This window comes from Schistocerca serialis, chromosome 2 (assembly GCF_023864345.2).
Source record: "Schistocerca serialis cubense isolate TAMUIC-IGC-003099 chromosome 2, iqSchSeri2.2, whole genome shotgun sequence".
In the NCBI taxonomy this organism is placed as follows: Eukaryota; Metazoa; Arthropoda; class Insecta; order Orthoptera; family Acrididae; genus Schistocerca; species Schistocerca serialis.
Window position 1 is genome coordinate 277,866,759 of NC_064639.1, and position 14,264 is coordinate 277,881,022.

Genomic DNA, 14,264 nt, shown 5'->3' on the forward strand with positions numbered 1-14,264 from the left:
CTGTTTACGTCCTCGCTGTTCCGGCCAGCTCCGCGGCGAGTGGTGATTCAGCACGGTGGGACTAGCCGTTTCTCGAGGAATTTAGTCATGTACACGTGGTAACGATGGAGTCTCATTTTCGTACAAACACACTGAAATTTAGTTTCGACGACCATTATGCACGACCTAAGCCATACGAAATAGAGGCCTTTTTGCGCGATGTTGTGAAGTTACAATTTGGCGACGTTATCGGGATCCATTTGTCGATAGTTAGCCGAACAGTCTATGTGAAGATGTCGAACACAGACTGCTGTGCACGAGTAATAGCCTCTTCGGGAGGTCGATTTAAGTTCACCCATTGTGACGGTAACGTGGGGGATGTGACGGTTGAAATGGCGGGACTTGGCGTCAGGACCATTCGGATCTTTGAACTTCCGTTTGAGGTGCCTGCAGGGCAGATCAATCAAGTTCTTACTACATATGGCACGGTCTTAAGTAATACAGCGGAGAAGTGGACAACTTTCAATACCTTCCCTGTTCTCAATGGGGTGCGGCAGATCAAAATTGATCTTCGGCGTCACGTCCCTTCATATATATACGTCAGTGGATGTAGAGCCATTGTCATGTATGACGGGCAACCCCGAACGTGCTCAGGTTGTGTTAAGGAAGGCCATGTTCGCTCGGACTGCATGCAGCGGAGGATAGCGCAGTTACCAGTGGGAGAATCCGAAAGACCTGCGACTATGCAGTCGTTGCCGGTAAGTTACGTTGCGGCAGTCAGAGGACCGGAACCGCACCACTTACTAGTAGAGGAGGCGGCTCCTCGCCCGTCACCACCTGAGACCAACGATGCGCCCATAGTCACGAACCAGATAACGGCGACAAACTTATCCGCTGCCCAGTCAGAGCAACAGGTAACTCCCGATGACGAGGGCCATGCCGCAGTTGCTGCGGCTGCAAACGTCGTGCTCCAGGATCCGGAGGGCCCGCAGGAACCGGACCAGACCGTATCTTCCGATAGTGAGATGAGCCGACCACGGCACTCACCCCGCAGACGCAAAAAACAACGGATTGCGCCCCCGAACGCGGACCAGACGGCGAAGGAGGTGCGAGAAAAGGCTCAGCGGGTTGCCCGCACACTTGGAGGAACACCGGTAGCACAAGACGATGGCATCCACCAGGTCCTCATTCCGGCGGACATTCTTGCGACGGCCGAGCCACCTACCCCTCCCACCGAACGGATGGTAGTGCACGCGACACGGGAGGTGACCCCGCATGACATACCCATGCAGACACTTGACGGCGACACGACGGAGGTTGGCCTCCGGGCGACCGGCAACTGGGCCGATGATGTGGAAAACGTTCCGCCAGGAGGGGACTTGAATGACGATCCTATGGTTGGTGTGGGGACAGCGGTCATGCGCGGGGTCGGGGTTGATACGGATGGGGTTCCCCCCCGCCCCAGCGACCAGTAATCTATAGTGTGTGTAGTCACAGAAAAGGCCTTCCTTCCTTCCATCCGCGAATGACCTCTGCCCAAGCTTACAGGATAGGGACTGTCAACATCAACAGTATCAGCAGCAATCTAAAGCTACAGACCTTCCGTGATATGTTATATGCGGCCGAACTCGACGTGGTCTTACTACAAGAGGTGAAGAACATAGACCTCGCCACGATTAGTGGATATATAGCCTTCACTCATCCCGGGACTGTGCAAGAACTTGGAACAGCCATCCTCACAAAGGAAGGGATACTAGCGACTGACGTAGAGTACCTCCCAACGGCGAGAGGTATGGCACTCACCATTTACGATACTCGTATTGTCAACGTCTATGCCCCTTCAGGGACTGGTAATAGACCGCAACGGGCGGCATTTTTTGACGATGCTATTGCACCATTGCTTGTAGGCCATTACGACCACATTATATTCGGTGGCGACTACAACTGCGTCCTATCTCCGAAAGACCAGACGCCACATTTTAACACTTGTCCGGATCTAGCGGCTATAATACGGGACTTTCATTTTATTGATACCTGGGAAGACGTCAATGGCGATAGGCCAGGATTCACGCATATCACGACTCACTCCGCCAGCCGACTCGATCGTATTTACTTCACGCTGGATTTAAGTCGAAGACTTTTGCAGACGGAGATATGGCCGACCGTCTTCTCTGACCACGCGGCGTACATTTGTACACTCAACCTCCAACGCCAAGGGACGTACCGTGGAAGAGGATACTGGAAGTTGAATGTATCGCATTTGGACGAACAGGCATGCCATGAACTCTTCGCTGCGTCTTGGGCGGCTTGTGAGAGAAGGTTTTCTCAATATGCCTCGGCGTTGGAATGGTGGCTAAACTGTGCAAAACCGACGATCAGGAAGGCCTTTATGAGATACTCCCGTGACAGGAAGGAGTGGTACACCAGGACGGTCGAGTTCTATTTCCAGGTCCTTAGAGACTTATACCGCCCGGACGCGTCGATTATAGACAATCACCAGGAAATACAACGGATAAAAGCCACGATTACGACTTTGACGCGTCAAAAGCTCATCGGGTGCAAAGTCAGGGCGCGACTTCGTGACGGTGTCGCCGGCGAGCAACCTTCCATCTATCACGTACTTAAGGAGCGGACAGGTCGCCGCAGGAAACTAGTCACTGAACTACGGACGGAGGACGGATGTTTGTTGTTGCAGCAGCGTGAGATATCAGCTGAGATGAAGCAGTATTATGCGACGCTATACGCCGCTGGCCCTGTGGATCACGAGGCGATGGAGGCTTTACTGTCGGGTATAACCCGCAAGGTGAATCAGACGGAAGCACTTCAATTGTTGGCTGAACCTACAGAAGAGGAAGTAGAAGATGCACTGCTGACGGGCCCTGAGAACAAGTCACCTGGTCCAGACGGCCTACCGGTGGAGTTCTATCGCACATTTAAACGACTGTTGTTACCGAAACTGACGTGCATATGCCAGGAATTAATGGACCCCGACAAAGACATCCCGCGACAATTCAGTGAGGGCTTGATCATACCGGTTCCTAAGTCGCCATTGGCGCAATCCGCAAAACACTACCGCCCGCTCACACTTCTAAACTGTGATTATAAGATCTTTGCAAGGATTATAGCTAGGAGACTCAAACCGGTGATGAACACGGTTACAGCCCCGCCATAAACGAGTGTCGGTATAGGCCGCAACATTCACGACACCTTGTGTGACTATCGCGACGTCATAGCGGTAGCTGCCGCCTGTCGCATTCCGTGCGCCTTGGTTGCTCTCGATTTTGACAAAGCATTCGACCGTGTGAACCATGAGTATTTACTGAAAACCATGCAGACAATGAACTTCCCCCACCGTTTCCTCACCATCATCGCACGACTGCTGCGCCACTCCCAGTCCACGATTTTGCTCAACGGGCGATCAGTGGGGCCGATAACTATTGAAAGTTCGGTCAGACAGGGCTGCCCTATGTCGATGGCGCTGTTTGCTATCGCCATCGAGCCGCTATTAACAGCGCTGACCTCACACCTCCAGGGTGTCCTGATGTACGGTCACAAGTTTGTATGCCGCGCCTACGCGGATGATGTGGCCTTTCTTGTGCGAACCACGTCTGAGATACGGACGGCGATGGACATAGTAGAGCAGTATAGGAAGGCGGCGGGGGCTCAGTTGAATGTAATGAAGTCCGGTGTCCTGAACATCGGTCGCGGATAGAAGGCCCCTATTCCTGGACAGATCAAGGTGATCACGGTCATGAAGTGCTTGGGAGTGAAATTTACTCGTGACATCCGACGCACGAGTGCAATCAATTACAAAGATTTGCTAAATACAGTGCGCGCGAGCATACGTCAACATACCCTCAGGTCGCTGGACGAAATACAACGCGTGGCCTTGGTGAACATTTATCTCGTCTCTAAAGTTAACTATGTGGCACGCGTACTTCCGCTACCCCTCCCGATGGCCAGCAGATTGTTAGCTGCCTTCGGCCACTTCGTCAGCCGCGGCCACATTTTCAAAGTCAAGTATTCTACGTTGACTCTGCCGTCGGCGTCAGGTGGTCTCAACCTCATCGACGTCTATACGAAGACACGGGTCCTGTACGTCAGTTCTACATTTAACAGATGGAAGAATTCGCCTAATAGTATCACCACTTTTCTATTGAACGAAATAACGCCGGCTAATCTTGACGCGCCTGTGGATGTTCATCACATACCAGACGACCTTCATCATATCAAGCAATTTTTGCTTGACTATAGCTACATCCGCCTGGGAATGCCTGAGGAACAAATAGTCACAGTGCGAGCAGTGTACAAATATTTGCTCACGACGCACGCTCGAAACAGTATTGAAGTTAAGTACCCCGAGGCAGTCTGGCCACGTGTATGGAGAAGTGTTCATCATCCACATTTGCCAACGGGAGTGAGAGCATTGTGGTGTTACGTGGTCAATAGGAAACTTCCCACGACTTCCCGATTACATTCGATACATTTGGCTGATACTTCCCTTTGTGCAACCTGTAACGTGCAAGATACTGATGAACACACATTCGTATGCGGTACGGCGCATGACATCTGGAAAGCGGTTAGAAACCTCTTGGCATTTCTACAACGCACGTCCCCTCAAGCCATCACCCTTAAGAGTCTACTTCTACCGGACGATGACCTCTACCCTACCACGAAACGAAATGCCGTAACCTGGCTGAAAGGACAAGCAATCTACTATATTATTACAAACTCAGAACGTAGTATTGGAGACTTTTCGACATATTTACAAACACAGCACAATGGACTTCGCAAACTTCCACATTATAAACAGGAATACGCAAATTTTCTCATCAAAGCGATCATGGATCCCCCACAGAATTGGCGGGTGTAAAGCTAAGATTAGACAAGACAGGACAGTAAAGAGAAGAGACCACACGATTTAACAGGACGAACTCGCAACGGAGTGAACACATTGCAACCCGAGAAGCCGACCTTACAGTTTTCCGACGTAAGAGGGCCACTAAGGTACGGTTGCCAAAGGTAATTTGAGAAAAATCACGAACAAACACAATGCCGATGGAGGCCCCACATACAGAGGATTTCTTCCCGGAGATGGCATTCATGAGTCGAAGCCACTCATCCCTTTAGTTTTCATTTACTTTATGTTATAACATTGCACACAAAAAAAAAACAAAAAAAAACTAATAAATTTACAGCGTAGAAGCTAGCCGACGAAGGCAGCAAAGGTGAGCGAAAAAAAAAAAAAAAAAAAAAAAGGAAAAACCTTGGCTGCAGTAGCAGCTAGAGCCTTCTGGTCCTCGAATGAGGGCGTGGGTTCGAATCCCACTCCTGACACAGATTTTGTCGCTTCTCTGCAGCACCCTGTGTATCGTTGATATCCTTTGTAAAGTGCAACAGCACGATTCTGGCCGTGTTCTCCTAAGTGAAACCAAAAATTTGTATCAAAACACAAGCGCACCTACGGCAACCAAACTGTTTCTTCGGTAGTGTGAGCTACAAACAGAGAGTGTTGGTTGTAAATACGACGTTCCCTCGTGAGGTTACTTCCGCGCCACAGCCGCAAACACGTCAAAAGGGACACTTGTGGTATGAAAACGACTCTTGTCTGGAGATGCAGAGTGCTAACGACAGTGTGAGGAAACAGTGCAGGCTGACCAGTACATCCTCTGTACAGTAACAGTCGCTGCTGAAATACAGAGAGCTCGAAATAAATTCATATACTCAAAATATTACTTTATGGAGATTACAACGTGACCAAAACTTGAGATATTATTCGACAGATAGACCTCTGCATTCTGTCTAATCTCTGATGCCTGTAACAGACGACTTAGTTTCGAACAAAATGTATTGAGTGCCGTGATTATACGGATTTGAGAAACTCTTTTGGTGGTACATTCTGCGCTATATTTGTGCGGCTGCACCTGGCGAACGTGTAACGGGTGCAGAACTCATGCCGGTGTACTGTGGCAACGTGGATGCGACAATTACATCAACTGTAAGTTCTCTAATAGAACAAACGAGGAGCATCAAATCAAGTGTCAGGATGGCCGAGCGGTCTAAGGCGCCAGACTCAAGGAAAAACCTTGGCTGCAGTAGCAGCTAGAGCCTTCTGGTCCTCGAATGAGGGCGTGGGTTCGAATCCCACTCCTGACACAGATTTTGTCGCTTCTCTGGAGCACCCTGTGTATCGTTGAGATCCTTTGTAAAGTGCAACAGCACGATTCTGGCCGTGTTCTCCTAAGTGAAACCAAAAATTTGTATCAAACACAAGCGCACCTACGGCAACCAAACTGTTTCTTCGGTAGTGTGAGCTACAAACAGAGAGTGTTGGTTGTAAATACGACGTTCCCTAGTGAGGTTACTTCCGCGCCACAGCCGCAAACACGTCAAAAGGGACACTTGTGGTATGAAAACGACTCTTGTCTCGAGATGCAGAGTGCTAACGACAGTGTGAGGAAACAGTGCAGGCTGACCAGTACATCCTCTGTACAATAACAGTCGCTGATGAAATACAGAGAGCTCGAAATAAATTCATATACTCAAAATATTACTTTATGGAGATTACAACGTGACCAAAACTTGAGATATTATTCGACAGATAGACCTCTGCATTCTGTCTAATCTCTGATGTCTGTAACAGACGACTTAGTTTCGAACAAAATGTATTGAGTGCCGTGATTATACGGATTTGAGAAACTCTTTTGGTGGTACATTCTGCGCTATATTTGTGCGGCTGCACCTGGCGAACGTGTAACGGGTGCAGAACTCATGCCGGTGTACTGTGGCAACGTGGATGCGACAATTACATCAACTGTAAGTTCTCTAATAGAACAAATGAGGAGCATCGAATCAAGTGTCAGGATGGCCGAGCGGTCTAAGGCGCCAGACTCAAGGAAAAACCTTGGCTGCAGTAGCAGCTAGAGCCTTCTGGTCCTCGAATGAGGGCGTGGGTTCGAATCCCACTCCTGACACAGATTTTGTCGCTTCTCTGGAGCACCCTGTGTATCGTTGAGATCCTTTGTAAAGTGCAACAGCACGATTCTGGCCGTGTTCTCTTAAGTGAAACGAAAAATTTGTATCAAAACACAAGCGCACCTACGGCAACCAAACTGTTTCTTCGGTAGTGTGAGCTACAAACAGAGAGTGTTGGTTGTAAATACGACGTTCCCTCGTGAGGTTACTTCCGCGCCACAGCCGCAAACACGTCAAAAGGGACACTTGTGGTATGAAAACGACTCTTGTCTGGAGATGCAGAGTGCTAACGACAGTGTGAGGAAACAGTGCAGGCTGACCAGTACATCCTCTGTACAATAACAGTCGCTGATGAAATACAGAGAGCTCGAAATAAATTCATATACTCAAAATATTACTTTATGGAGATTACAACGTGACCAAAACTTGAGATATTATTCGACAGATAGACCTCTGCATTCTGTCTAATCTCTGATGTCTGTAACAGACGACTTAGTTTCGAACAAAATGTATTGAGTGCCGTGATTATACGGATTTGAGAAACTCTTCTGGTGGTACATTCTGCGCTATATTTGTGCGGCTGCACCTGGCGAACGTGTAACGGGTGCAGAACTCATGCCGGTGTACTGTGGCAACGTGGATGCGACAATTACATCAACTGTAAGTTCTCTAATAGAACAAACGAGGAGCATCAAATCAAGTGTCAGGATGGCCGAGCGGTCTAAGGCGCCAGACTCAAGGAAAAACCTTGGCTGCAGTAGCAGCTAGAGCCTTCTGGTCCTCGAATGAGGGCGTGGGTTCGAATCCCACTCCTGACACAGATTTTGTCGCTTCTCTGGAGCACCCTGTGTATCGTTGAGATCCTTTGTAAAGTGCAACAGCACGATTCTGGCCGTGTTCTCCTAAGTGAAACCAAACATTTGTATCAAACACAAGCGCACCTACGGCAACCAAACTGTTTCTTCGGTAGTGTGAGCTACAAACAGAGAGTGTTGGTTGTAAATACGACGTTCCCTCGTGAGGTTACTTCCGCGCCACAGCCGCAAACACGTCAAAAGGGACACTTGTGGTATGAAAACGACTCTTGTCTGGAGATGCAGAGTGCTAACGACAGTGTGAGGAAACAGTGCAGGCTGACCAGTACATCCTCTGTACAATAACAGTCGCTGATGAAATACAGAGAGCTCGAAATAAATTCATATACTCAAAATATTACTTTATGGAGATTACAACGTGACCAAAACTTGAGATATTATTCGACAGATAGACCTCTGCATTCTGTCTAATCTCTGATGTCTGTAACAGACGACTTAGTTTCGAACAAAATGTATTGAGTGCCGTGATTATATGGATTTGAGAAACTCTTTTGGTGGTACATTCTGCGCTATATTTGTGCGGCTGCACCTGGCGAACGTGTAACGGGTGCAGAACTCATGCTGGTGTACTGTGGCAACGTGGATGCGACAATTACATCAACTGTAAGTTCTCTAATAGAACAAACGAGGAGCATCAAATCAAGTGTCAGGATGGCCGAGCGGTCTAAGGCGCCAGACTCAAGGAAAAACCTTGGCTGCAGTAGCAGCTAGAGCCTTCTGGTCCTCGAATGAGGGCGTGGGTTCGAATCCCACTCCTGACACAGATTTTGTCGCTTCTCTGGAGCACCCTGTGTATCGTTGAGATCCTTTGTAAAGTGCAACAGCACGATTCTGGCCGTGTTCCCCTAAGTGAAACCAAAAATTTGTATCAAACACAAGCGCACCTACGGTAACCAAACTGTTTCTTAGGTAGTGTGAGCTACAAACAGAGAGTGTTGATTGTAAATACGACGTTCCCTCGTGAGGTTACTTCCGCGCCACAGCCGCAAACACGTCAAAAGGGACACTTGTGGTATGAAAACGACTCTTGTCTGGAGATGCAGAGTGCTAACGACAGTGTGAGGAAACAGTGCAGGCTGACCAGTACATCCTCTGTACAATAACAGTCGCTGATGAAATACAGAGAGCTCGAAATAAATTCATATACTCAAAATATTACTTTATGGAGATTATAACGTGACCAAAACTTGAGATATTATTCGACAGATAGACCTCTGCATTCTGTCTAATCTCTGATGTCTGTAACAGACGACTTAGTTTCGAACAAAATGTATTGAGTGCCGTGATTATACGGATTTGAGAAACTCTTTTGGTGGTACATTCTGCGCTATATTTGTGCGGCTGCACCTGGCGAACGTGTAACGGGTGCAGAACTCATGCCGGTGTACTGTGGCAACGTGGATGCGACAATTACATCAACTGTAAGTTCTCTAATAGAACAAACGAGGAGCATCAAATCAAGTGTCAGGATGGCCGAGCGGTCTAAGGCGCCAGACTCAAGGAAAAACCTTGGCTGCAGTAGCAGCTAGAGCCTTCTGGTCCTCGAATGAGGGCGTGGGTTCGAATCCCACTCCTGACACAGATTTTGTCGCTTCTCTGGAGCACCCTGTGTATCGTTGAGATCCTTTGTAAAGTGCAACAGCACGATTCTGGCCGTGTTCTCCTAAGTGAAACCAAAAATTTGTATCAAACACAAGCGCACCTACGGCAACCAAACTGTTTCTTCGGTAGTGTGAGCTACAAACAGAGAGTGTTGGTTGTAAATACGACGTTCCCTCGTGAGGTTACTTCCGCGCCACAGCCGCAAACACGTCGAAAGGGACACTTGTGGTATGAAAACGACTCTTGTCTGGAGATGCAGAGTGCTAACGACAGTGTGAGGAAACAGTGCAGGCTGACCAGTACATCCTCTGTACAAAAACAGTCGCTGATGAAATACAGAGAGCTCGAAATAAATTCATATACTCAAAATATTACTTTATGGAGATTACAACGTGACCAAAACTTGAGATATTATTCGACAGATAGACCTCTGCATTCTGTCTAATCTCTGATGTCTGTAACAGACGACTTAGTTTCGAACAAAATGTATTGAGTGCCGTGATTATACGGATTTGAGAAACTCTTTTGGTGGTACATTCTGCGCTATATTTGTGCGGCTGCACCTGGCGAACGTGTAACGGGTGCAGAACTCATGCCGGTGTACTGTGGCAACGTGGATGCGACAATTACATCAACTGTAAGTTCTCTAGTAGAACAAACGAGGAGCATCAAATCAAGTGTCAGGATGGCCGACATATTCTGGCTTTAGCCGTCGCCGCGGTCGGACGTGCTTGTTGCTTGCTCCGCACACGCTATCGCAATCGCCGGTGTTTTGTGTTTACGTACAGCTGTCTGTGCATTTTCGTAGTGTTATTGCATTTGGTGGTCCTGATAAGTGTTTTTGAAGTGTTATTGTCCATTCTCCGTTTCGTTCTTCGTCGCGATTTCGGTTTGTACCGGAATTTCGTCGGCACGGAAGAACATGTCTGACACCGTCAAGAAGAATACGTTAGTCTTCTCGTTCGAGTAGGAAACCCGGCCGGTCCAACCCACTGCACTGGAGATCCATGACTGGCTCACAGAGGTAATCTGTATCAATTCTGACTCTGTTCACACCACGCAGTTAGATGCTGATATATACTGTGTTGATGTTAAATTTCTGAACTCCGTGACTGTCGATAAGTTAATTGCAAAATGGGGTAATTCTGTTGAATGTGTTCATCGAGATGGTTCAAAAAGTAATGTTTCTGTACGAAAAGCTGATATCAAGTACACCAATGTGAGGATTTTGAACGTTCCTATCGAAGTTGACAATCAGTTGATCAAAGACGCTCTATCTAAATATGGGGAAGTTAAATCCATCTATAACGAAAGATGGTCGAAGCTGTACAAGATACAGTGTTATAATGGCATAATGGAGGTGAAAGCCAATATTCCGTCCCATATATCTGTTGCAGGTCATAAAGCACATGTTGTTTATTCTGGACAGGAGCGTACGTGTAATATTTGTAACGAGACAGGTCATTTCAGACAAGATTGTCCACGCCGTGTTTTTGTCCTCCGGAATAATCTAACACAGCGTCAAAATTTGACCCTTAGCGACGTCTTACCAAGCAGCAACTCCCCTCCTTCTGCTAATGACAGTGGTGCAGGTACTTCTACAATGCCCGCTGTAACTAACACAGAGTTCCCACCTCTGCAAGTAATAACAAGTCACCCTTCTGTTCCCGAATGCGATCTTCAGAATAAGAAACGACCGTTGGAGGTGACTGATGACGGCTCGGACGGCGATTCCTCCCGCAACTCCCCCTCCACCCACAAACAGAAGCAGTGTGACGCAGATGTGTTAGAGGAAACAGACAGTACATGTATGGAAATGACGACAGCGGCTAAGACAACCCAACCGCTGTCGGCTGCCGCACAGGTACCAACCGACCACGGAGGCGAAGCAGTAACGGTTGTCGCGGCGACGGACGTGCCGCACTCCGAACCCCGTGAGGTGACGGAGCAGAACCGCATTCACGAACTCAACGACCCCCAACCAACCGATTCAGTCAGTGCCCTGGAGTTAGTGCCGGAAGGACAAGGAAGTGGACGTCATGAACAGGACACTGTTGAGGCAGCTTCGGTCTCAACGGTGGTGAAGATAGACAACGCGAAGGACGGCGCGTTGAACCACGATGTCCAAAGACATAGACTCAAACCGCAACCTAATCTCAAAGCTTCCCGTAACCAAAGCAAACAACAACCTGGACAAGATGACGCAACGGCCAAGAATGTCCTGTATGAAATTATTACGGAAAAACCTAAGGATGTACCTTCAAGTACCATTAGTGATGGAAAGCCCCTCTGCAAAACTAAAACCCGAGAACTTAGGAATACTCCACCAAACTGAGGATCACCATTCAACAAAAAAAAAAAAAAAAAAAAAGGGGAAAAAATATCGTTGAACCGCTTTATGTTCTGATTGTCCTATTGTCTTAGTCATTTTTCGGAGGAACCAAACGCAGTGGTTCATGTATTTTCCATACTCATAGGTATTTTTCTGTAGATTATTCTTGCAGGTGCTTGTTGACGTGGAATATTTTATCCCTTCTAGAAGCGACACAGCTCCCTGTTTTTATCATTCTTTTACAATTTTTTTTATTCCTTTATGTACATTTTTATGTAAACTAAATGTCCCAGGCGTATACTTTTGCAACTATCAATATTAACAGGATTACATCGACGACTAAAATTGCGGCGCTCAAAGAGTACCTATATGAGTCAGGGACGGACATTGTTTTCCTACAAGAAGTTGTTCTCACTAACCTTACAGTGCCAGGATATTTGTCTATTTCAAATGTCTCGCTTGACACTAACATAGGGACAGCAATTTTAGTCAGGGAGGGGATCCCTGTCACAGATATTGAAAGATTGGAATCCGGCAGAGCGATAGGTATAAAAGTCTTTGGTTTTACTCTTATCAATCTGTATGCCCCTTCCGGCACATCCAATAGAATGGCAAGAGCACAGTTCTTTAAAGACGAGATCATTTATTTATTGCGGAAAAACCCAACGGATCTTATAATCGGCGGTGATTTTAATTGTGTGATCAATAAAAAAGACCAGGTTCCAAATTTTAATAACTGCAATGAATTGAAGCGTTTTGTCACTGTTTTACAGCTTAAAGATGCTTGGGAAATAACGTATCCCACATTTGTGGCTTTCACATATATCGGTCCTCAATCACGAAGTAGAATTGACAGACTCTACATATCGCAAAGTCTAGTCAGCTCTTTCATTAAAGCGGAGACGACTCCTGTCTACTTTTCTGATCATAGTGCCGTGCTTGCTACCGTCAGCCTTACTGCGCAACCTACTCGTCGTTTCAGAAGTCAATGGCACCTTAACATGTCACTGATGCAGGAAGACGGACTCGAGGAAAGTGGGCGATGTGCCTCCGCTCCGTAAACAGGCATGTCTCAGTACTAGACTGGTGGTGCAACAGGGCAAAGCCTAAACTGCGAAAAGTTCTCATCCATTATGGTGCACAACGATCGAAAGACTTAAAAAATTCCATAGAATTTTATTACACCATGCTGCGAAATCTATACGAGCAGGCAGACACTTCCAACATCCGTCTGGTAGATATCAAGCGAACCAAGGCCAAATTGCTCAGCATTAAAAGACAGCAGATGGAGGGTCTGAAAATAAAATCAAAGGCTAAAACAGTCGTGGAGAATGAACATGCTTCCTTGTACCATCTACTGAGGCACGAAAGAAATAGGAGACGCACCTTCATCGATGGACTTCAGTCTGAAAATGGCGAGACACTCACGACTCAGAGAGACATCGTCAATGCAGTGCACAAGTATTACGAAGACCTATACTCAGTCAGTCCTGTATGTGAAGAGTCCTTCGATGATTACCTTAGTTCCATAGCTCCTCAGGTGTCGGACGAGGAAAACGAAAACCTTCTCGTCGAGTGTCCTAACGAAGAAATCTACAGAACCATCTGCAAGTCTCCTTTGAAGAAATCACCGGGACCGGATGGTTTGCCTGTTGAATTTTATATACGATACTGGCCTTTGATTGGTGACATGTTTACCCGAATCACAAACGAGGTACTTCAGGGAAAACAGATACCTTCTGTTTTTAAAGAGAGTACAATAGTACTCATTCCAAAAACTACTGCAAAAACAAACCTTAATAAATTTCGTCCTATCTCTCTGTTAAACTCTGATTATAAAATCATCGGCAGAATTATAAACAACAGACTCTCACAGCTCGCTACAAAGATAGTAAGCCCATACCAGTCATGTGTTCCTAATAGGAGTATTTTTAAAAGCATAGCTGAATATAGAGATGTAATTGCAATCACTGCTGTGACCAATATCAAATGTGCTATCATGTTTATTGACTTCCAGAAAGCTTTTGATCGTGTGGATCATAGATTCCTTAATGCCACACTGAAGAAAATAGGTTTTAATGAGCGCGTCCTAAGTGTGATTAGAAATATTGCAACAGGAATCAGCGCTTGTATCTCAGTCAACAGCCAGAGGACAAAGCAGATCCAGATCAGGCGTGGCGTGCCTCAAGGCAGCCCCCTCTCAATGCTCCTCTTCGTGCTGTCTTTAGAGCCTTTTCTCCGCAGTGTTCATGTCACCCTGACTGGCCTCACATTCTCTGCTCACCGAACTGTTATAAACGCCTATGCCGATGATGTCGGAGTCGTAGTGCGTAATGCCGAAGACATTTCGAAATTGGAAATACTAATTAAGAAGTACTGTAGCGTCTCCGGAGCGAGTCTCAACGCAAACAAAAGCAAACTTTTAAACCTACGGGGTTTTCAACACACCACATTAGCCTGGGCGACAAAAGTCACCCAGTGCAAAGCACTGGGAATAACGC

The 14,264-nt window shown here is 47.0% G+C and overlaps 5 non-coding genes across 5 annotated transcripts; all 5 read left to right on the forward strand.

Moving 5' to 3' along the window:
* Positions 1-6,019: 6,019 nt before the first annotated feature.
* Positions 6,020-6,135, forward strand: Trnal-caa (transfer RNA leucine (anticodon CAA)). The gene is made up of 2 exons: positions 6,020-6,057; positions 6,090-6,135. It is a non-coding gene; the product is annotated as a tRNA-Leu (tRNA).
* Positions 6,136-6,837: 702 nt separating this feature from the next.
* Positions 6,838-6,953, forward strand: Trnal-caa (transfer RNA leucine (anticodon CAA)). The gene is made up of 2 exons: positions 6,838-6,875; positions 6,908-6,953. It is a non-coding gene; the product is annotated as a tRNA-Leu (tRNA).
* A 703-nt stretch (positions 6,954-7,656) lies between these two features.
* On the forward strand, positions 7,657-7,772 carry Trnal-caa (transfer RNA leucine (anticodon CAA)). The gene is made up of 2 exons: positions 7,657-7,694; positions 7,727-7,772. It is a non-coding gene; the product is annotated as a tRNA-Leu (tRNA).
* Positions 7,773-8,474: 702 nt separating this feature from the next.
* Trnal-caa (transfer RNA leucine (anticodon CAA)) lies at positions 8,475-8,590 on the forward strand. The gene is made up of 2 exons: positions 8,475-8,512; positions 8,545-8,590. It is a non-coding gene; the product is annotated as a tRNA-Leu (tRNA).
* Positions 8,591-9,292: 702 nt separating this feature from the next.
* Positions 9,293-9,408, forward strand: Trnal-caa (transfer RNA leucine (anticodon CAA)). The gene is made up of 2 exons: positions 9,293-9,330; positions 9,363-9,408. It is a non-coding gene; the product is annotated as a tRNA-Leu (tRNA).
* Positions 9,409-14,264: the final 4,856 nt, after the last annotated feature.